This window comes from Nilaparvata lugens, chromosome 1 (genome assembly GCF_014356525.2).
Source record: "Nilaparvata lugens isolate BPH chromosome 1, ASM1435652v1, whole genome shotgun sequence".
Taxonomy (NCBI): Eukaryota; Metazoa; Arthropoda; class Insecta; order Hemiptera; family Delphacidae; genus Nilaparvata; species Nilaparvata lugens.
The window spans coordinates 88,740,725-88,764,089 of record NC_052504.1 but is presented as its reverse complement, the minus strand read 5'-3'; the positions used below and the strand labels follow the sequence as shown (position 1 = coordinate 88,764,089).

Here is a 23,365-nt window from a genome sequence, read left to right as displayed (position 1 = left end):
TGGAGGTCAAATTCCTTCCAGTAGTGTAGACATCTAGAGTCGAAATATGAAAATAGATTATATTTATGGTCGTTAATCTACAAGTTGAGCCTGATTTCTAAATCACACTAAACGTCAAGTGAATTTATTCATGTATGCAGTTCATTCCAGACACGATACAGCATATCAATAAAGTGTTTAAATTTATACCCAGACACACACATGGTGATGAATCGTGTAAGTTGGCTTTTGGCCCCGAATTTAGAGCATGGAACAAGGAAAACTTCATTGAAAATATCTAAATAACTTATCTACTTCGTCAGAATGGAGAACTAAATTGAGAGAAAACCTAATCAACAAGCTTCCAAAACATTCAATTCGCTTGAAGATTCGGAAAGCTATTATTCTTCAAAGTGATCAACATGGATAATAAATTTGGCCCATAGTTATCGGTCCCTCATCAAAGTAGGCTAAATGCAGAAACGACTAGGAACCGAAATCATGTTCAAAAAACTAGTATGGAGCCAGTTCATCATTTATTTGATCTTCTGATGATATTGCTTCCGCTCATCCATTCTTTCTTGAACATAATATTTATGTACTGCAGATTTATTCTTTTGGTTTTTGAAAGAATAGCGAGAATTAACATTTTCACCCACTAAACAACTTTTCACTTTTAGAAGATTTGATTCAAGCTTTCAAAATAATAGACAATCAAGTAAGAAATTGATCATTACACTTGATTACCCCCTAGATTCATGGAATAGCCAAATTTTGAATATTCAAATCAAATTTATTTAAAATATCCAAATTTATTCAAATTCTATCCAAATTTTGAATAAACTTTTTCAACTATTGAAAAAATATTCTGTAATATGATGCGGAAATCATCATGGAGCTGCAGATCATTTCTCATACATTTTTCCTTCTTCTTCTCTCATTTAAGGTATAGTATCCTACCTGCTCCGACTCTTAAGAATAATAAATTACTCATAATTTATCAATAATTTGAAACCAAGAAGAGTGTTGAAACTTGAAAGTCACTTCCATCTCTTATAATGCATGGAATGAGGAGATCAATACTGAAAGAGAAAACTATATACATTGGTGCATTCAATTTATATTGTATTTTTTATATATTATTTGGGGACATAAGAGAAGTCCAGAACCAATTTCCTTGTGCTAGATACAGAGTGGCCCAAAAACCTCATATTTTCGGCTCATTTTCCAGTCTTCAGCTATTTCTGCCAAATCTCGTAATCGAACAGAAAAATTTGATTCCGCCTTTTTTCTAGATTATGAAATTCTGAATAGAATGAGATCATTCGGAACTCTCTATCTCCAATGAGTACTGAGTTATGATTTTTCAAAGATGAGTGAAATTTGAAGAAAAAATCAATTTTGATGAATTTTAGTTTTTGATCAACAATATCTTCTGATTGTTACTATTTAGATGTATAATTCAAAATCCCTCTGAGCGTATTTTTGTGCTCTACAATCTGAGATCAGGTAGAGCGCTCTATCTCATGAAGATTTCCAGGTACACCTGACAACAATGCTCCTTGTATTGTAAAAAACACCTCATTTACAGCTTCAACCATCATCACCAACTACATAGTCTTCACATTGATATTTCGCACAATGAAATAAGTTCATAAGATTATGTCCTATTGGAATCACCCGTTAGATGCACTTCATTTCAGTATTTCCTAGTGGAGAGGCGCGCTTAAGGACACCTCAAGGATCAAAATTCCAAACACTTATAACTTCTGACACAATGCTCAGATTTCCTGGAAATCTCTATGAGATAGAGCGCTCTACCTGATTTCAGATTGTAGAGCACAAAAATACGCCTAGAGGGATTTTGAAATATACATCTAAATGGTAACAATCGGAAGATATTGTTGATCAAAAACTAAAATTCATCAAAATTGATTTTTTCTTCAAAACCACTCATCTTTGAAAAATCATAACTCATTACTCATTGGAGATAGAGAGTTCCATATGATCTCATTCTACTCAGAATTTTATAATCTAGAGAAAAGGAGAGAGCAAATTTTTCTGTCCGATCACGAGATTTGGCAGAAATAGCTGAAAACTGGAAAATGAGCCGAAAATACGAGGTTTTTGGGCCATTCTGTATGTAGCACAAGGAAATTTTTCATGAAGAAATTGGTTCTGGACTTCTCTTATGTACTCAAATAATATATTGAAAAATCAGAACTACAATATAAATTGCAAGCACACCCCCTTTTTTATGTCTATATTGACTGGACTTGAGATAAATATTTGAAAATGTCAGTCAGTGGCTTGTACAATTCAAATAATAATTTAAATTGAATAACACAGCTTCTTCCAGGAGTTAATTGAATCTTAAGTGAGCTCATGACATAAAATGGCAAAATTATAAAACTATGTTATATAAGTTTTGTATTGAATACAATAAATTTCATGAATAGAAGAAAAATGAATTCATCATCAAGCGAATTTTATTTTTGAATAAACTAGAAGTTTGATGATAATATTATTAGAAAATAACAGTGTATGACGATAATTTTTTCTCTATTCATAAAATAGAATTATAGTACCCTTTGAAATTAATAAAATAATAGATTGATAATACAATTCATTTTATATTATTTATTTCAAAGGATACCGTACTATAATTCTATTTTATAAATGAAAGAAAATAGCCCTGAATTCATACATTTTAAGTCGATAAATTTTATCTACCGCAATAAAGAATACGATGAGTCAATCACGTGGAGAAGAGTTTGTTGTCTTATTCCCAACTCGAAGCTATTCCTAACTCTTCTTGTTCAGGAAGATATTCTCCGTGACTTCAGAGAGAGTTTGTGAACATTTTCGAAACTATTTCGAACAGTTTCCAGCTGCCTATTGCATTGCACCTTGAGTGGAATACTTTCCATTTCAATATCTCAGCTTGACCGCGAACTCTTTCCAAGAGAGAAACTTGGGAATTATTGAAGTTTCAGATTCCAAAGTTACATGATGCGGAAGAGAACAAACTCTTGCTGTGTAATCGATAACATCCGTGCCACTTGAAAGGGCTTCGTTAGGTGCGAACATGAATAATAGTTACAGGAAGGTCATCTTAACAGAATCAGTTTTCCTAGTTCAATCAATCAAATCATTGGAACAATTTTTGATCGTGAATAATAGAATAAATATAAATATAATAGAATAGAATGACTATTTTATTTGAAGACATGCGAAGTTTAGAAAGTAATGTCCACTTTACCCACTAACCAAGTCGTTAGCAAAAAATACAGTGATAATAAGAGAGCATATAGAAGATACGTCTTAGATCATCCACACACACTCAAACATCCTCAATAAGTTTATAATAAGCTCCAGTGATTGATTGTGCCATTGAATAGTATCAAATGAGGTTCGATTTAAATCGAACCAAAATTTTGGAAGAAAAATATCACAAGGATTGCCTTATTATTTTATCTACCTATGTTATTACAGCAGTGTCATTTGTATCGTATCGTAAATGAATAAATTCTCCACCGACAATGTTCGGCTCTATAAGTCTATCAATCTAATAACAAGATAACAATATTGCTAGAATACAGCTAACAATATTGCTGAATTCATTTTGCTTGGGACAACCCAGAATATTAGATTCACCGAATCCAATCTTGGGAAATTTTTTGATTAGAATGAAACGTTTAATAATATTATCTGAATAAATTGTTGAGCATTGTAGATTTTGAACAAGTTGAAGTTTGATATGGAAGCACGTTTCCCATGAAATATTCGGGAATATTTCAATCACGATTCACATGGACTGTTGATTTCTGATATGAATAAAAATATGTATTTGAATGTGAAAAAGTAGCTCCAGTATTTCTTACCTGCCTCACAACTTAATCAACTCCACTTCTTGATTGAGTCACCTTCTAGGAAGCAAAACCAGTAATTTACCAAGCCATTTGCGCCCATCTTCACCATTAAATCCAGCATTACGTTTCGAGATCGTTGAGTTGAGAGATATTCTGAGAATCAAATATCGGATGAGGACTGTAAAACTCACATCAGGTTTCCAACGAAACTTGGATATTATGAACTTCCATGAAGAGTTTAGTTGAAGAAGTTCAAATTCTGTATTTCAAGTAATTTATTTGATTCTATGATTTTTGCAATTGCGAGTAGCGTAATGTTTGAACTCAGAAATCATGTAACATGTGAAGTTAAGAGGTCATTATGATAAACTAAATAGCAAGCAATAGATTTTTATTAAATAGCAAACGTAAGACGTCGTGATATTTGTAGTGAGACTATAAATAATGAAACACAAACAGAATAAATCGCAACAGGCCTCGTCAACAAAAATATACATCAATCTTTTGAATTTATACAAGTAGCTTAGTATGTTCCCAAACAAACCTTACTGAGAAGATGTACATCAAAAGTATCCCCCGTGATTATCGAGTACGGGCTGAAGAGCATGTTGTTCCTTTACCGAATTCTTCATTCATGTGATTTTATGTGTGATTAGATGTATGAATGAATAAATATTTTCAATTAATACTCCGATTTTTGAGAGAAAACTCGGCTTTCCATTCACGCCCCAAATTTTCCACTATATACTATGGGTCTTTGAAACCTAAGCTGTATTCCACCAAGTTTCAAAACATTTCAGCTAGACATAATATTATCAGAGATTTGTATTCTCTTAGCTATTAGGTGGAAGTATGACTTATCTAAAAGCAGTGACTGATAGCAGTGCAACGTTTTCACTGACGTTGTTTTGAAACACAGGCCTACCTCCAAATGTTGCGTGAAGAATGAGTTTTTCCTAGTGACAGGTCCAACAAGAAAGGGCTGACATCAAATTGCCTGCGAGACTAATGACATAAGAAACAATCTTCTTAAAAGCTATTAGATTAGATGCTCTTCCAAAAAGCACGTCCATACAAAATGCGTTCAATAGGGCTGCAAGATGAAATTTTCTGGATAAGACGTTGAAAATCCTAAGTTTCTCACCTCAGTGGAAGATGCACAATGTTTAGTGGAGTAATCGATAATGTTAAGAGTACTGTTAAAAAGATCTTCTGGAAAATCTCAACCGATTCAAAAAATCTTCCGAAAAGCAAACTTCGAAAAGTCAGAAAATCTCATGAAATTCAACAAAAACACCTGAAAACTCAGAAACAAAGGAGCTCATAAAACACTTGAAATTTTATAAAATTCGATTTGACAAAAATTTGAGTGTGTTTTTTCAATCATGGAGGAATTCTACAATATCAATAAATTCCTATTCAAATAATTTTAACTTGAAATCTCATCAAAAAACGGAATTTCATTCTTTTTGGTCCAATGATCCAATTATCCTCATACAAATTTCACCTTGCAATTCCAACCCTTTCGAAAACATTTGAAGCTAGACGCCGGAAAATCATAGATAAATGTTACATATTCTTTTTCAATTTATGGCTCATTCATACTGATTTCATTTGAAGCATCTGGTGATAGCACTGGTACGGAATTCGGAATACATTCATCATACGGTAACTGCTTCTGCTCTCCCAGTCTGAAGAAGTCCTACAAACTCTAGTCTGGCTCTTTATTTAATCTTGTCACCTAACGTTTGTTACACCTAATCCTCAAAATAAACATACTTACCCCGGTGACCCATTGCCAGTTAACCGTTTCTCTCTCTATCTCTCTCTCTCCGGCAGCCCTCTCACTCACGCACCTATCGATTACCAACTCTGGATTTGATTAACCAACTCGACTTGAATGCAACTTATCCAATTGCACTGCATTTGCATCGTGGTAATTGCATCTAACAAAAAGTAGGCTTACCAACGGTAGTAGTCATAAGAGTAAGCATTGTAGTTCCCCAACAAATGAAGCCATATTATTATCCTATTTGTTCAAGAATTCAACTGCAATTCTCTGATATCTGAGTTACAATCCAATCACATCACATCTAATACGAATATCAGAATCACTATTTCAGTAATTCGAACTCCTGATTCAGCCAGTGAGTTACTGAAATTTACTTATTTGTCATAACTGTAAATTCCAGTAAATTTATAAAACAATCCATTATTTTTTTCAATTAAAGTAGGCTGAATTCAAGATTATATTCTGTGAGAATTGTGTTGAATGTAATATGCAAGGATATAGCACAAGATCTTAGAAGGCCTACGTGCTTTTGGTGAAATCACAAAAGTTATTACTGTATTTCAGTGTTGATAGACATGATAGAGTAGGTATCATAGTTTTACATGATAGGAATACTCGTTTTAAAAACTTCACCAAGCATTATGCTATGACCAATTTGTTTTATGAACATGATTTGTTACACATTCCATTCGAAACTATGGACTTTTTTGACTTCTTGGAGTTAAACATGCATGAAATCAGCGATAATCAGAGATATGCGAGAAATTGAATGTCCTTTTGATATTCATCTAATTACGTGCAACAAACGGTGTTCATTTTGGCCTAAACATTTATTCAGCCTGATATCTAGCCTGAACATTATTTTAAACGAACTTGAGTTATAGATTAAACTGTTTGGAACATTCCCTTCCCAATAAAAATCAAATGAGGGCACTTTCAACTCTTATCATTTAAATCTAAATTTATCAAATGAGCTTAATTTATAATATATGCTCATTCGTTAATTCTTAGGTTGGATCTAGTTTCAAATTAATTATACTTTTCTTTCAGAGACTAATGTACTTCTGGATAGATTAACAATCTACTCTCCAATTTGGTTTAGATAGCTGCTTCTTGCTTGAAATGAATTAGATGTAGATAATGTTTGACAATTTCTTAGTCTTTTTCATTCAAGATGTAGATAACTCCAGGAGACTGGAGATTGACTTCAATTTCATGTGAGAATAATATAAGATTTAAAGTTATTCAAAAAAGAATGGGAATGTAATTGTTTACTTAACAATAATATGACATAATAATTTAAGCTATTTAAAAATCGATGGAAATATAATTATTGTTTACATAACTGAGCAAGTATCTATACAAAAAAAATCAAGTTCCACTAAGATACGATAAGATTTGGCTGGTCAAACCCTGGTCAACCCCAATAGCTGTACATTTAGGTTCACAAGACGTTAACATAGATATACCAAGTTTAGCTTATTCAGCAACAGAATCCACTATTTAGAAACAAGTTTCTCCCATAATGTCCTCCACTAAAATGTTCTTCTTCTAACAAGCTCTACGCGGAATGAACTTTGTTGCCGGTAGGGGGGATGAGGGTGACAATTTTGTTGATGAGCAGCAGGAGTGTGGGTTTTGGAAAGGGGGTGGGGGGGTTTGTGTGTCACTTCCAAATCAAATATCGAGTCATAATTATTATTACACCACATGATTAACCGGCAAGAAGATGAAAGCTGTCATTGCAATGATTAAACGACGCTGGCGTTTATTCGGCGTGCTGATGTCTATTTCTGTTTCGGAAGCGGAAGTTACACGATATATATAAATGTTAATACATATGTATTTGACATTTGAAGCAGGCGCCCATCCATCCATATTGGAGCGTTTCTCAGAACGCCATCATTCAAACGAGGCGATGTAGATGCGCCCATAATTGAAGGGTGGTATTCTGGTTTGCTTCAATTACTGCAATGATTATTATTATGCCAGCATTCGTCGAATGGCCCTAATTATTGCTCAACACCATAGTTTCCAATTACAAACATAAATAGCGCACCCTAGCGACAGCGTTTTACTTCTCCTGGTTATTAGAACGCACATTTTTTAAATGTCCCACCATTTATCATATAGGTTATAAATACTTTATTACAGATTGCTATCAGTTATATTCAACATTGTCATGAATACTCCTGATTCATGCCTACATTTTTAATAATAATAATAATAAATTTTGACTTTATTTCTGCGTGAAAAAAAATACAGAACATGTGAAAATTAAAAGTAATAGAAAACTAAGCATCCAGTATTATCATTCTGCTCCACTATAGAAATACAATGAGAAAAAAAACAAAACAAAGAAGCAAAAAAACAAAAACAAAAAACAATACAGTTAATTGCTTACTCTACTAGAGCTACACTGCGAACGAAAAATACATCAAAAAGACTACTCTACTAGAGATACAATAAAATAACAGTAGACAGCAATTCAAGATAGAGATTCACAAGTTACAAAGATTATAATACATATACAACATGCAGAAATAAGTCATTACTGTATGCAAATGACCTTAAGAGAAAGGTCACGTCCGCATACAGGAATTCATTTATTTATAACATCGCTTGCATTTTATACATACATGTTTAACATTGTTTTTTTTTTGTTAGTACTACTCTTGAATAGAAATAACAAAAAATCCAAGTACCCTTTTGTAAAATTGTTTACTCACAACAATGAATGTTCAACATTGATTTAGTGCTACAGTTATATTATATTGATATTATTTTTTAACCCACATGATTCTTAATCAAATCAGACTTCGCTTTTGAATTCTTGAAAATCAACCCAAACATTCGACAGGAGAGATGGTTCTTAAATCAAGTTCAACTTCACTAGTATAAATGAAATCAAATTATTAAGATGGTACTTTCGAAGCCATTCAAAGACTGTCCTGGTTGCACATATTCCTGTTAAAGTTCAATCATGATTGGATGCCATGAGAACCAATCAGAAATGCCTTTTCTGATTGGCTCTTGAATTCAATCATGATTGAATTCTACGAGAACCAAACAGGTGAGGTTTTTCTGGGAAGAAGGCTTCTCTGATTGGCTCTCGTAGCATTAAATGTTAAAAGTTAACAGACGTTTCCGCAACCGGGTAAATCTCTCAATCAAATCGGGTAATGTAACCTTCAATCCAACATGATACAATACTTTTCCACTATTTCCAGATTACGTTGCGTTTTCATATATCTCAATAATTTATCATGTTTAATGGAATAGAAGTGATGGTGATGTTAAATCTCTCAATAAATAAGAAAACAAAGATATTGTCATATTTCACTAAATGTACTGAGGGTACAGCTGATGATGCGTTGGTAAACGTGAAACCATGGTACTGTTTTAAGGTTTTTAATAAAAATATTATAGTCACTATAATATTTATTAAAAGCTTTAAAACAGTACCATGGTTTCTATGGTTAAATATTATATTCACTATAATATCTATCAAAAACTTTGAAACAGTACCATGGTTTCTATGGTTAAATATTATAGTCACTATAATATTTATTAAAAACTCTAATAAACCCTTTAAACCCTGTTACAGGGTGTACCCTGGTACAGCTGATGATGCGTTGGTAAACGTGGAACCATGGTACTGTTTGAAAGTTTTTGATAAATATTATAATGAAATTTTTGAGAATATCTTGTTTTTTCTTATTTTAATGCAATATTTTTGTACTTTATTAGGTTTTCATAACCGTATACTGATAGACATAATATTATTATAATTCATGTTTTTTTAAAACTCACACTCATAATTGTATCACACTGATGGAACTAGGTGAAAGTGACAGTGAAAATTTACAGTGATGAAAACCATTCATAATCTATTGCCTATATTATAACCCTAATTTATTAATGAAGTAGTGATATTTGGTATTACAGCGAGACAGAACCTCCAAAAACGAACATCCAGAACATCCCTCAGAAGAGTCAGAAGAATAAATAAATAATAATAATTATCGAACTAATAATATATATAAAATAATATAAATATAATTATAAAATAGTAACAATATTTTAAATCCATGCCGATAATAATAAAGAAAGCTACGTAGTTTGGAGCTGGAGTTTTGGTTCAGTAGATTGATTGATAAGTGTTCACATAGCAAGGGTACAGATGTTGGTGGTTGTATATTAAAAATAGTTTTGAAAATTATTGGGGACTCTTCCGTTGTTTACAAACAGAGTGGAACACGGCCTCTGCCGAACGTAAATATTTATAGTGCACCACAGCCACAGATTCAGAGTGGAGATAACCATTCAACACTCGCACACGCCACTGACACACGGATAAAGGCGGCAATTCAAAATAATAAATCCTTGGACAGATAGATCGTCGAGTTTTGACGAAAATATGCAGGAATATCGGGATGTAAATATAACGACAGGCACAACGCCCTCAATCCATCCCACGCTTCCCTCCCCCCCTCAAACATTTTCACCTACCCCTTACCAATCTCCCCACCCTTCCCACAGCACCCATCCATCAACGTTTGCGAAACGCCCGGAAGTTGAACTAAAATTAACTTTTCGGTCGAGTCCTCGAAAGTGGAGAGTGAAGTGCCGTAGTGACAACGTTTCTGGACCGATGCACCGCGACCATCTGATGAATGGGGCAGCTCTGTGTGACGTAAACTTTCGTTCATTCATAGTTTCAGCGTTCATTCATAGTTTGAGTGTGGTCCTTCTTCCCACATTGCCGGAAATAATTCAACTTATCGTTCAGTTTTTTAACTGGAATTTATGTTTCACGACTCACAGGTAATCATGTGACGTGGTGCACGTTGCTCAATGATTTAGGATACTTGATATAACACTGATAAATTGAACACTTTCAGCAGAGATGTTTTAGAATTGTTGCATAATAATATCAATATTGTGTAATGGCTAATGACTAATGTCTTTAAAAAAAATATCATTCAGCATGAGTTATCATACAGCCTACATGAAAGGAACAATTCGTTACAAAGGATGTATTTTCTACGAAGGATATTTCTCTGGAATAGTTTTATTCACACAAGAGTAAAGCTAGAATCACAGAATATAGTAGTTTTCTCTGCTTCAATGCTCATGGCATCATTGGAGGTTCATTTCAGATTCTCAGTTGATAAAAAATAGCATATCAATATCGTATTTTGCATGATCAAAATCTTCTTCTTCTTCCTTTCACGGTTAAGGCATCATTGCCTAATTTATTATTCATCATCAAAATATCACAATATTAAATTCACAAAATATTATAAATGTTTTCATTCAATTATGGCACTGATATTTCCAAAAAATAACTAGTTATTGATTGATAACACAAGAGAACACGTTGTAACGGTAGAACTGTATTCAATGAACGTTTAATGAAACTTTATCATCCAAGAACACTTTGAATTGAGAGTGGTTAGTTTTCGACTTTTTATGCCCCTGTAGCGCCTAATGAATAAATGAATACAACTTATGATTGAGAAATGAAGTGTTTACTAAAAACGTTCGAATTCGAGTTCTGAATGAATTGAATAAATATAAAATAATAAAAATTGCGACCCATGAATACACCGGAAAATGGAGAATTGCAATAATTGTAATGCAATCGTTAAGAAGTGCATAACTTGATTGAAACTTTTGAGTATTCGAGGTCCAAATTGAGTCAAGTAGAACTGGATGGATAGACTTTTGAGCTTCCAAAGATGCTCGTGAGGCTCGAATAGTTCAGTCAGATTTTGTTTGATGATGAATGATGGCAGGAGGCTCGTTGTATAGGCCTGGGCTTTGAAAGTGACGGCTAGTGTACCATGATGCAATCTGATGTTTGAGAAGGCCCATATGGCAAACAACATTTGATGCATGCGGAGGTCTCACACTGCATCACTCCAATGGCATTCCTGAATAGAACTCAGCCGTCAAATTGAGTATTTGAGAATCGATATTTCGTAAATTTATTTGAAATTAGATTCTTACGATGATAACAAAGTAAAGTTAGAGTACTAAAATAATTAATTTGATAGATTTGGGAAATAATTGACCGAACGCAGTGAGGTCTATGTTTCAACTCGGATTTTCCACCGTCTGTCTGTATGTATGTAACGCAATTACGGCCAAACGCGTTGATAGAATTCTATGAGATTTGGCAGCAATATTTCTTTTTTAACTGCGCGTTGATGTATACACAAGTTTTTTTTGAAATGTTGCATTTTAAGGATAATATGAAAGGAAAAGGAATTTCCTCCATACTCCGATATTACTATATCATCTACTCTAAAGATAGGATTAATCAGACTACAGAATTATTAATAATAAATCATCTGACAAGTGGATTATTCATAGCATGCATTTCACAGATGTCTGGAGAAGCCATTGAACAGGTGACAACAGATACATGTGGATGATTGCGTGAGGTCTTCTATTCACAGAACTACTAGTGGACTGGGGATACATTGAGAAGAGTTGGGAATCGATAACATAATACTATTAAAATATCAATTTATCAAAGATCGAACTTGATAGACTTTATTCGACACCTACTCATGCTTCAGGATTCTTGTTTTGTGTCAAAAACAAATAAAAAAACTAAAAATATCAGAAATACTTTTGATTTTATTGCAGCACAAAAATTCGTTTTTTAATATCGTGTTGCAATAAAATAGAAGAATACAAGTACTATTAATGTCAGCTAGTAGTACCTGGTCGCGGGTTCGAATCCCGCAGAATCCCATCGAATACGCACGGACGTTTGAGCATCAGATGAGATTCTCATCAAATCACTCTCGAGCTTCCCTATACCCATGCACAAGCAAAACGCTCATGTGGACATCATCCGCAATAATAAATGAAAATAAACAATCAATAGCCCTAGAAAGAAGAGTGGAAGCCACTTGTTCTGTTTATCAAAGAACGAAACTCTCGTAAAAGGGTTGTGGAGCCTTGTGACTCGCCCACTCTAAACAAAAGAGGTATGAAAGCTCATTATTTAAAAACTATATTCTGAATTGAGAGGAAAGGGATGATTATTCCAGGTAGACTCACGAACAAGTTTTGTATAGGTGAACCATTTTTTCTAGTCGCCCATCCCACTTGATCGATTCCCACCCTAGCTATCCAGTTCAATATTAATGATGTGATGCACTCCTGTTATAGAATTGTTCCATCGGAATATTGCCAGATGTTACGTTATCCCGCTGGATGATACCAGAAAACACGTTATCCTGTCCCAAGTTGAGAAAAAAAATCGCAGAATTCGCGAATGGACCCTAAGGCAGGGTGCAAAAACACAATAATAGTGATTACCCAATAATTATCCAATTCCAGAAGCCAGAAGAGTGGAGAACTAAGAGTTACCCTTTTGAATCGTGCAACCCTATCTAGAATTATCAATCTCAACATCATCCCTTCTCAGGTATAACAATGATCATCAGTGTTGCATGGTCAAACGAGGCACTATTAGATATTATACCTGGCAACTCTAGAGAGAAGCAAAAAAGGGATTGCTGGTTCATCTGCTGTTGAAAAAATATTATAAAAAACAGAGGACTAGTGATAAGTTATCAAGGGTGATGGAGTTATAATCTTTGGGGTGGGTTTGCTCCATGGGTCTAGTACGATGATCATGCCCATCTGAAGTATGGGCTAGCATTAAAATAGTTTATTTTATGAGCATCTCCAGATGTTATAGCTCCGGGGAGATATATAAATGAGGAAACTCTTTTTTTTTGTGAGGTGAATGCAAAGTTTTATAAGCGGCACTGATATCGGAATGAGTTGGAAAGTAAAAAAAATCGATTCTGTACCACATTAATATTTCATTTCCGCTCCCCCTTGATGGTAATATATGAGAAAACCTCAGAATGTTATAAGAATTGACATTTCTTCCAATCAACAGACATTGACCCAGTTGCACAAAAGCCTGTTGAATTTTAATCATAATTCAATGCAACAAGAAGCAATCAGAGAAGGTTTGTCTGAGACAGGATTCTCCAATAATTGGTTCTGATGGCATCTTATCACGGTTGAAATTCAATTCAACAGGCTTTCGTGCAACCGGCTCTCAATTCTCTTAACAAACATCAAAGAATGATGTGTTGAGATTCAAAATGAATGTGGCGGTCATTCTAACTAGCAACTCCTATTTCTCTTTTTCAAGTTTGACATATATTTATTTTCCAGAGATTTTCATTCATAAAATTGATGAAACACAACAAGCTATCCTCCATATAGTCTTAAATGCATGTGGGAATGAAATGAAAAGATTTTGACAGTCTGGTTGAAAATATGTCTTGTCAATCTTCCGGTCAGTGGATGAGAGTATAGTAGTAGTGAAATCGCTCGAAGGTTAGTTTCAGAGTGACATGTTAATCTTTTGCGCGTGGAGAGGGCCACACTTTAGCAGCGAGGTCTCTCCTGTCATCAGAGTTTGACTGAAGTGTGATTAGTGGAGAAATAGTGGTAATGGCTGCCATCCACATGCAAATGTAAATCCCGAATTTATGGTTTCCTGTAAAATTTACGATTTCCGTTCTTCAAGGAAACATTTCCTAAATTGTTATTTTCAATTTCTCGTGTAAACGTCAACAGAAATAGCGATTTATAAATTTGCAATCAAAGACTTCCACAGAAAGAGATGTTTATTCGCTAATTCTCACTTCCTCAAGTTCACGTCATAGACTCGAAAATGCAGATCGATATTCAATCTTCAACACACAAAAATTGCTATGTTTCTGCTTACGATATCCTGTATTTTCACCGATTATTTTCAGAAATAATTGAATCAGCCAGTTGCATGAAACGCCAAACAAATTCAACAGCCTTGAAACAATGTCATCCAAGTTTGACTGAGTCTGAGTTTGACTAAGTTTCATCTAAGTCAATGAATCCAATGCAGTTGGAACCAACCTAATCTAATTTGACGTCAAAGCAATGTCATCATGCATTTGATGGCCAATGTCATTCATTTCGTGCGATTTCGTTTGAAATATTATAACATCAAATGTATTGTATATTCTCACTATCAATAGAAAGAGAAATGTTGAGAATTAAAAAAATTATTTGAAAAATTCACAACAACCCACACATCTCCTTACGATCATATTATCACATTCACCCCACTACACAATTCACAACACCCCTTCCACATTGCTGGATATCGGAAAATATGGCAATAGCTCTACTTCAAATTTAATTCAAGTTATAAAAATCTATAGTTTTCTATATAAGTTTATTTTTTATAATTTTTTATATAGTTTAAAAAAACTATTATTATCAATGATGGAAGCTGAAGCATATTACTGGCTAAATCTTGGATGTGAGAATAACTAATAATTCATAATATTTGAACGATTTGAGACAAAATTAGGAAATAGAAGAGGTTTTGGGCAATAGCCTGTTTCTTCATTTCTTACTATTTTATTGTCTCTGCTATCTAATAAATTGATAGTAATCTATCAAGAACCGGCATTCACGTTTTTATCTGCATTCACCGTTTTGAAAATATCCAGCTGATGGTTTGTATTGAATTTTAGAACATTCTCCATTGCATATTTTGCATAGTGATAGTAATCTATCATCAACTAGCATAAATTTTAGTCATTGATCATAATAATCAATTTTTGATAAATTTATTAGTCATCATAACATTCTTAACTCATTATCATTGAGATTGTCGAATCTGACAATTAGAATTCTGAACTAGAAATTGAACATTCAGCAATGAAGTGTGTCGGTATCACTGCATGAAAACGGTCCAATGCAGATTCGACTGGTTGGGTGGATGAACTGATGAGATGCATCCATAGAATATGCCCACGGTGTGTGATTCAAGAACAATATGCCTCTGAATAGTAGGCTATAAGCCCACTAAAATAGAGCCGCATGATTGGTGTGATTCAAGAACAATATTCCTAGGCAGAACTCGTGTCTAGTACTACTTCATGGACTCAATTATAACTTAGCTGAGTTGATCGATTGAGTGCAGACTGAGCCCAATGAAAATACTTTGATTATTAGCATATTCTACTCCCACGCGTCTACACGTGCTAGCTCAAGTTACTTTATGCTAGAATCCACACCAGTCCCGGAGGAACGCGTCCATAGACCACACGTTCGCAACGCAACCGAACGCATTGCATTGAAGCCAACTAATTAGGAATACAGGAATACACTGAGCGAAACTGGCTGCCGAAAGCCTCGAATTTGTTGTTCATTGAACTCGCACTGATGCATTCTAGTACCACCGCTACTGTTCGTGTATTCATCACAGTCTTCTATTCGTCAATTATTTCAGTTATTATCAATCAGATTGTTCATTGTTTGAAACAAGAAAACCCACTCTCTTTGAATCTTGATGATTATTTAGGTCTTCTTTCAATATTATGGAAATTAGTAGCACCCTTCTTATACTTTTCTTGTATGAACACGACTAGTTTCGAGCAAACATGCCATTTTTAAGTGTCAAAATGGCATGAGTGGTTGAAACTAGTCGTGCTTATGTGAAAGAGTATGAAAGCGGTACTAGTGAATTCTATAATAATTGAACAATTCTAAAGGACGTATTAAAAAACTTCATAAGTTCCTCATATTAACTTCTATTACTTAACCCAGCAAAAGAGCAAGCTCAAGTTGACTGCTGCGAGTTAACTGGAGTGTTTTTCTTTAACTAAAAGGAATTATAGCTAGAATTATCCGTTTATACTCAACTAGCCGGCAGGCTCGCTTCGCTTGCCTTATCCATCTAGCCTGGGGGCTCCGCCCCCCTGGACCGCCTGCTGAATTAAGATCTCTCGACCAGAAAGAGAGTAGACCCAATAAAATTGGAATTGCCATCCTGGAGATCCTAAATCTATATATCAGTCGTTGATCTCTTGACATCTATCGATAATCCTCAATATCTGTGCTCAACGCACATCAATCAGAGTAGTAATTGTCAAAAATTTAGTAGAAACTACGTACTTCCTAATTATTTCGCCGTTTTTTCGATATCTACCTGAATACATCTTCTGAACTGGCTTTGATTTTCTTCTACGTCACTTTGAGTAGTAGATCGAAGATGAACACGAGGAGGTTAGAGGTGACATTAGGCCGACCACAGAGCTGTGTTGTAGGTTGTAGGTTGGAGCTTGGAGGGCAGAGCCGGAGGCGTATTGGAGCTCCTCCTCTTTGGTTGGAAATAGCTAGGCATCACTCGGCCGTGCTTCGGAGGTCTCCTCAATTATTCACTCGGTTGCTAACATTTCCTATATATTTTTCAAGATTGCAAACTCCAAGTATATACAACAAGCTTTGCTATGTTTCTGCTTACGATATCCTGTATTTTCACCGATTATTTTCAGAAATAATTCATAATCAAATCAGCCAGTTGTATGAAACGCCAAACAAATTCAAAAGCCGTGAAACAATGTCATCCAAGTTTGACTGAGTCCAAGTTTGACTAAGTTTAATCTAAGTCAACAAACCCAATGCAGCTGGAATCAATCTAATTCAATTTGACGTCAAAGCAATGTCATCATGCAATTCATTGTCAATGTCATTTATTTCGTTTGCAATATTATAACATTAAATGTATAGTATATTCTCACTACCAATAGAAAGAGAAATGTTAAGAATTAAAAAAATTATTTGAAAAATTCACAACAACCACCCACTTATCTCACCTTACAATCACATTCACCCCACTACACAATTCACAACACCCCTCCCACATTGCTGGATATCGGAAAATATGGCAATAGCTCTACTTCAAATTTAATTCAAGTTATAACTTTAAAAAAACTATTATTATCAATGATGGAAGCTGTAGCATATTACTGGCTAAACCTTGGATGTGAGAGTAACTAATAATAATATTTGGAATATTTGAGACAAAATTAGGAAATAGAAGAGGTTTTGGGCAGTAGCCTACTTCTTCGTTTCTTACTATTGTATTGTCTCTTCCATCTGATAAATTGATAGTAATCTATCAAGAGCCTCCACGGCATCCTCGGCATTCACGTTATCTGCATTCACCGTTTTGAAAGTATTCAGCTGATGATTTGGATTGAATTTTAGAACATTCTCCATTGCATATTTTGCATAAGAGATAGTAATCTATCACCAACTAGCATACATTTTAGTCATTGATCATAATAATCAATTTTGATAATTTATTACATTCTTAACTCATTATCATTGAGATTGTCGAATTTGACAATTAGAATTCTGAACTAGAAATTGAACATTCAGCAATGAAGTGTGTCGGTATCACTGCATGAAAACGGTCCAATGCAGATTCGACTGGTTGGGTGGATGAACTGAACTGATGAGATGCATCCATAGAATATGCCCACGGTGTGTGATTCAAGAACAATATGCCTCTGAATAGTAGGCTATAAGCCCACTAAAATAGAGCCGCATGATTGGTGTGATTCAAGAACAATATTCCAATATTCCTAGGCAGAGCTCGTGTCTAGTACCTACTTCATGGACTCAATTATAACTTAGCTGAGTTGATCGATTGAGTGCAGACTGAGCCCAATGAAAATACTTTGATTATTAGCATATTCTACTCCCACGCGTCTACACGTGCTAGCTCAAGTTACTTTATGCTAGAATCCACACCAGTCCCGGAGGAACGCGTCCATAGACCACACGTTCGCAACGCAACCGAACGCATTGCATTGAAGCCAACTAATTAGGAATACAGGAATACACTGAGCGAAACTGGCTGCCGAAAGCCTCGAATTTGTTGTTCATTGAACTCGCACTGATGCATTCTAGTACCATCGCTACTGTTCGTGTATTCATCACAGTCTTCTATTCGTCAATCATTTCAGCTATTATTAATCAGATTCTTCATTGTTTGAAACAAGAACCCCCACTATCTTTGAATCTTGATGATTATTAAGCTCTTCTTTCAATATTATGGAAATTACTAGCACCCTTCTTATACTTTTCTTGCATGAACATGACTAGTTTTGAGCAAACATGCCATTTTCAAGTGTCAAAATGGCATGAGTGGTTGAAACTAGTCGTGCTTATGTAAAAGAGTATGAAAGCGGTACTAGTGGATTCTATAATAATTAAACAATTCTAAAGGCCGTATTAAAAACCTTCATAAGTTCCTCATATTAACTTCTATTACTTAACCCAGCAAAAGAGCAAGCTCAAGTTGACTGCTGCGAGTTAACTGGAGTGTTTTTCTTTCAACTAAAAGGAATTATAGCTAGAATTATCCGTTTATACTCAACTAGCCGGCAGGCTCGCTTCGCTTGCCTTATCCATCTAGCCTGGGGGCTCCGCCTCCTGGACCGCCTGCTGAATTAAGATCTCTCGACCAGAAAGAGAGTAGACCCAATAAAATTGGAATTGCCATCCTGGAGATCCTAAATCTATATTTCAGTCATTGATCTCTTGACATCTATCGATAATCCTCAATATCTGTGCTCAACGCACATCAATCAGAGTAGTAATTGTCGAAAATTTAGTAGAAGCTATATTAGTACTACCTAATTATTTCGCCGTTTTTTCGATATCTACCTGAATACATCTTCTAAACTGGCTTTGATTTTCTTCTACGTCACTTTGAGTAGTAGATCGAAGATGAACACGAGGAGGTTAGAGGTGACATTAGGCCGACCACAGAGCTGTGTTGTAGGTTGTAGGTTGGAGCTTAGAGGGCAGAGCCGGAGGCGTATTGGAGCTCCTCCTCTTTGGTTGGAAATAGCTAGGCATCACTCGGCCGTGCTTCGGAGGCCTCCTCAATTATTCACTCGGTTGCTAACATTTCCTATATATTTTTCAAGATTGCAAACTCCAAGTATATACAACAAGCTTTCTGGCATCTGTGACGTTCTCGTTCACTTCTCACTTAGTTAATTATTAACGTTTTCGCAATCAATGAATTGGTTTTGCGCGCGGTGGCCGGATCGCACGCATAATGACGGGCCGATGGCGAGTAATTAGGGGCTGTCGCAGCCAACGGGCGGACTACTTGATAATCGGCCGCTGCTGGCCGCTAAATTACTGTCATACTTTCAGTGCCGCTGCTAAATCTTATGCCCTAGGCCTACTCGTTCAACTCTCCGCGGTAAATACATTCCGTAGCGTATCAGTGGCAGATGAACTCTGCTTATCAAGCAAAGAGTAATTTAATTTAGAAATTGATTATACATTGATTATAAGAGAGGAACACAACTGTAAGAGAGCTGTACAACTGTATCTGTGAGTAGAGCTGAGGATGTGGCAGGTTTTTTCGAAAATTCTGGGTGCTAATAAATTCAATTCAATTTCAATTTCATTTCTTGCCAATCAGAATATTCAAGACATATTACAAACTCTTAATAATATGGCATATCATCGAAAATATAAGTGGATTAATCATAAAATATAATTTAATTAATCATTCAAAGGGTTTCAAAAATTATTTATATGGTTTTTGCAACATCAATGTCTTCTCTACAATATGAAATTCACTACCTGAATAAAATATTAACTGTAGACTCACTGAAATGCTTTGTCACCTGTTCAAAATCTTGTGTTCTTTTTCTGTGTGAATCTGCTAGATTAACTCTATCACTCTTTAGAAAATAGCTCGTAATCAGAAAAATTTTCTTTTTAAGTCGGAATTCCACATATCGATATCAGAGTGAGTGACCGGTACAGTGGAACTATAACTCTCACTCAGCCCCGCCGAGGGGGTGTGAATAGTCCCATCAGAAATTATTTGAATAATATTCTCACTGTACCGGACATGGTCACTGATGGCTCATATTGGGTCCACGTTCTTTGATTAGTAAAGTATTGCATTTACTGCTAATCAGAATATTCAAGACATATTACAAACTCTTTATAATATTTAATAGTAATTATTAAAGTCATTGATCACAGTGATCAGTGATCACAGTAATCATTTAAGTCATTTGATTAGTAGTCAGTGATCTTTGCTGAGTAAAGTATTATCTAACCATTATATTATAATCATAAATATTATAACCATTATTATTGAAAAATCCATTTATCAATGAAAATCTTTGGTTATCAATATAATAATATTAATAATCTATTTTTTCACATTAATCATACAAATAGAGTTGAGCCAACAAACATAGTAAAAAATAAACTCTCTACATAACAATATATAATAAACAACAATATTACACAATTTTGATGGTAAAGGTTATAATACAATATTTCCTATGAGAATTAAATAGCATCTGATCACTCTCAAACAAGATCACATATCATTTGTCTTATTTCTAATGCTTTAACCGCATAGATGAAAACTCTGTTTATTTTTTCCTCCGTCAGATTCGACAGTAATACCATTAACCTGTCCTCATTATTCACTATATTTCGACAATATATATCCAGAAATTGAATTCTACATCCTCTATACATGGGGCAGCGCAACAAAAAATGTTCTAGAGTTTCTAATTCCCCGTAATTACAAATAGGGCAGTTTCTAGTAGAGTTAATCCAAACTCCTCAATTCTTAATCAGGCATATTCCCTTGTCTGATGCTAGTCGCAGCTGGGTTAGAATTCTAGTTTTTGCAAATAGCATCCTAAGCTGCTCTCCTAGATTCAAAAGAGGATTTGTTTTTCTATAAAGGGGACAGGTTGCTGAATGATTTGATTATTAATATATTTCTCCACTATGCCCAATTTCAGAGGATAAAGAGCAGTAACAACTGGAATCGATATCTCACACCATGTATTATAATAATAATAATAATAATAATAATAATAATTTTATTTCTCAATAAGCATTCATTACAAACACAACATTACTACAAGAAATAATTATTCTATTGAGAAGACACTCCCGAGAAAAATTCTATTTTGGGAGTTGCCATCAAAGTCCATTTGTATAATTTATTTGATGCAATCAATTAAAAATAAATTAACTTAAACCATGAAATGTAAATATTCTAACAAAAGAGCTTACAGTCGGAATTTTTACAAAAGTTATTAATATTTGAATAAAAAATGAAAGTGAATGATGGAGACAGTGCTACCTTATGTCTAGTAGAATATTGTAGTGTAAAACTGAAAGTTTTTTTTTTCAAGAGAATATGAAGAATGAGGTTATGACAATGAACATTAATCTATGTTGAAAATGAAAAGAGAGAGATGAATGATGAAAAGCGGCTCTGCCAGTTATTGTCAAAAACAAAAGCAAGCGTGAGAAAGAAAGAAAAGAAAATAGCTCGTTCCGTACCTTTCAAGCTTTTATTATTTAATTATAATTCTGTTTGTGTATTGTGGCTTATGGGTGCAATCTTAGCTTGTGAATTTAACTATTTTTTTTAAATAGGTCTTCGATCTCATCCATTGTTAACAGCCATTTTTTAATTTCTTTTTTGAGTTTTAGATAGCATGTTTGCCTTCTTGCCACGATTGGTATGTTGTTGAATATTTTAGGGGCTACATAGGAATAAAATCTACGAAAGCATTCTTTGTTTGGTTTTGGGGGAAGTAGATTTCCCGCTGAACGGAGTCCACAAGTTTCCCGCCGTGGATTGACAAGGTGTCCACTCCTATTGTAAAAAGTTAGTAATACTTTATAGAAGTACAGGTATCTCAAAGGCAAAAGGCCCCATTCCCTGAACAGCGGCAGTGAACTTGTTAAGCGAGGTTTGTTTGCTATAGTGCGAATTATATATTTTTGCCCAGTTAAGATTGGTTTTAAAACAGAAAAGTATGCACCTCCCCAAACCGTTATTCCGTATTGCAGCCTGCTCTCGACAAGTGCAAAATATAGCATTCTCAGCAAGTGCTTAGGGCAGAGTTTGCGGATGAAATATAATTTTCTACATGTCACCCTTAACTCTTCTCTCAATTTTTGTATGTGGTGTGCCCAGCTGAGCTTGGAATCGATTATTACGCCTAAGTATTTTACAGACTCAGACTCCTCAATTCTGTCACAGTTGCAGTCTATGTCAAGATTTTTGCACTTATCGGTATGAGAGGGAATAGCTAGAGGTTGTGTGTTTTCTGCTTTAGATTTTAGTTGGAAGACGATAATTTTTGACTTTTTAGCGTTGATCTCGAGGGAGTTAATTTGAAACCACAGGTTCAAACGGCGTACATCGCTTGTAATCATTTGGGTCAGCTGAGTCTTAGTTTCAGCGCAGTAGCTCAGAGCTGTGTCATCAGCAAATGCTGTCAGCGATCCAATAAGGTTTCCTTCGCACAAATCATTTATATAGATCAGGAATAATTCGGCTGATAATCCTGATCCCTGCGGAACGCCACAGGATGAGTATCTCTTGGAGCTTAATGCGTCACCTACTCTCACTTGCTGCGATCTGTCCGCAAGGAAACTTGCAAACCATTTGTTACATACTCCCCTTATGCCGGCGTTATTCATTTTATTTATTAGAATTTTATGTTCTACTGTGTCATATGCCTTCCTTATATCAATAATAAACTTGCACATTTTTTACTATTATTCACACCATTGTATATTTCTGACGTTAGTTTGAGCATAGCATCTTCAGTGTTACGTCCTTTCTGAATAATTAATTATATTAAAATAATATGAATAATATAAATTTCTACTGTATTTATAAAAAATACATTATAGTCAATACATTACAAGTATCATGCATCTGTATTATGTGAATGGGGTATTCTCATATCAACGGTGATCAATATTACTGCAACCCACTAAGGGTTCACCTTATCACAATGTCTCCTCT

At 34.7% G+C, this 23,365-nt stretch overlaps 1 protein-coding gene across 1 annotated transcript in view; it reads left to right on the top strand.

The window, feature by feature from the left end:
• Positions 1-23,365, top strand: part of LOC111052291 (inhibin beta chain) — a 109,459-nt gene that overhangs the window by 2,081 nt on the left and 84,013 nt on the right. The gene's annotated exons all lie outside the window — the stretch shown is intronic.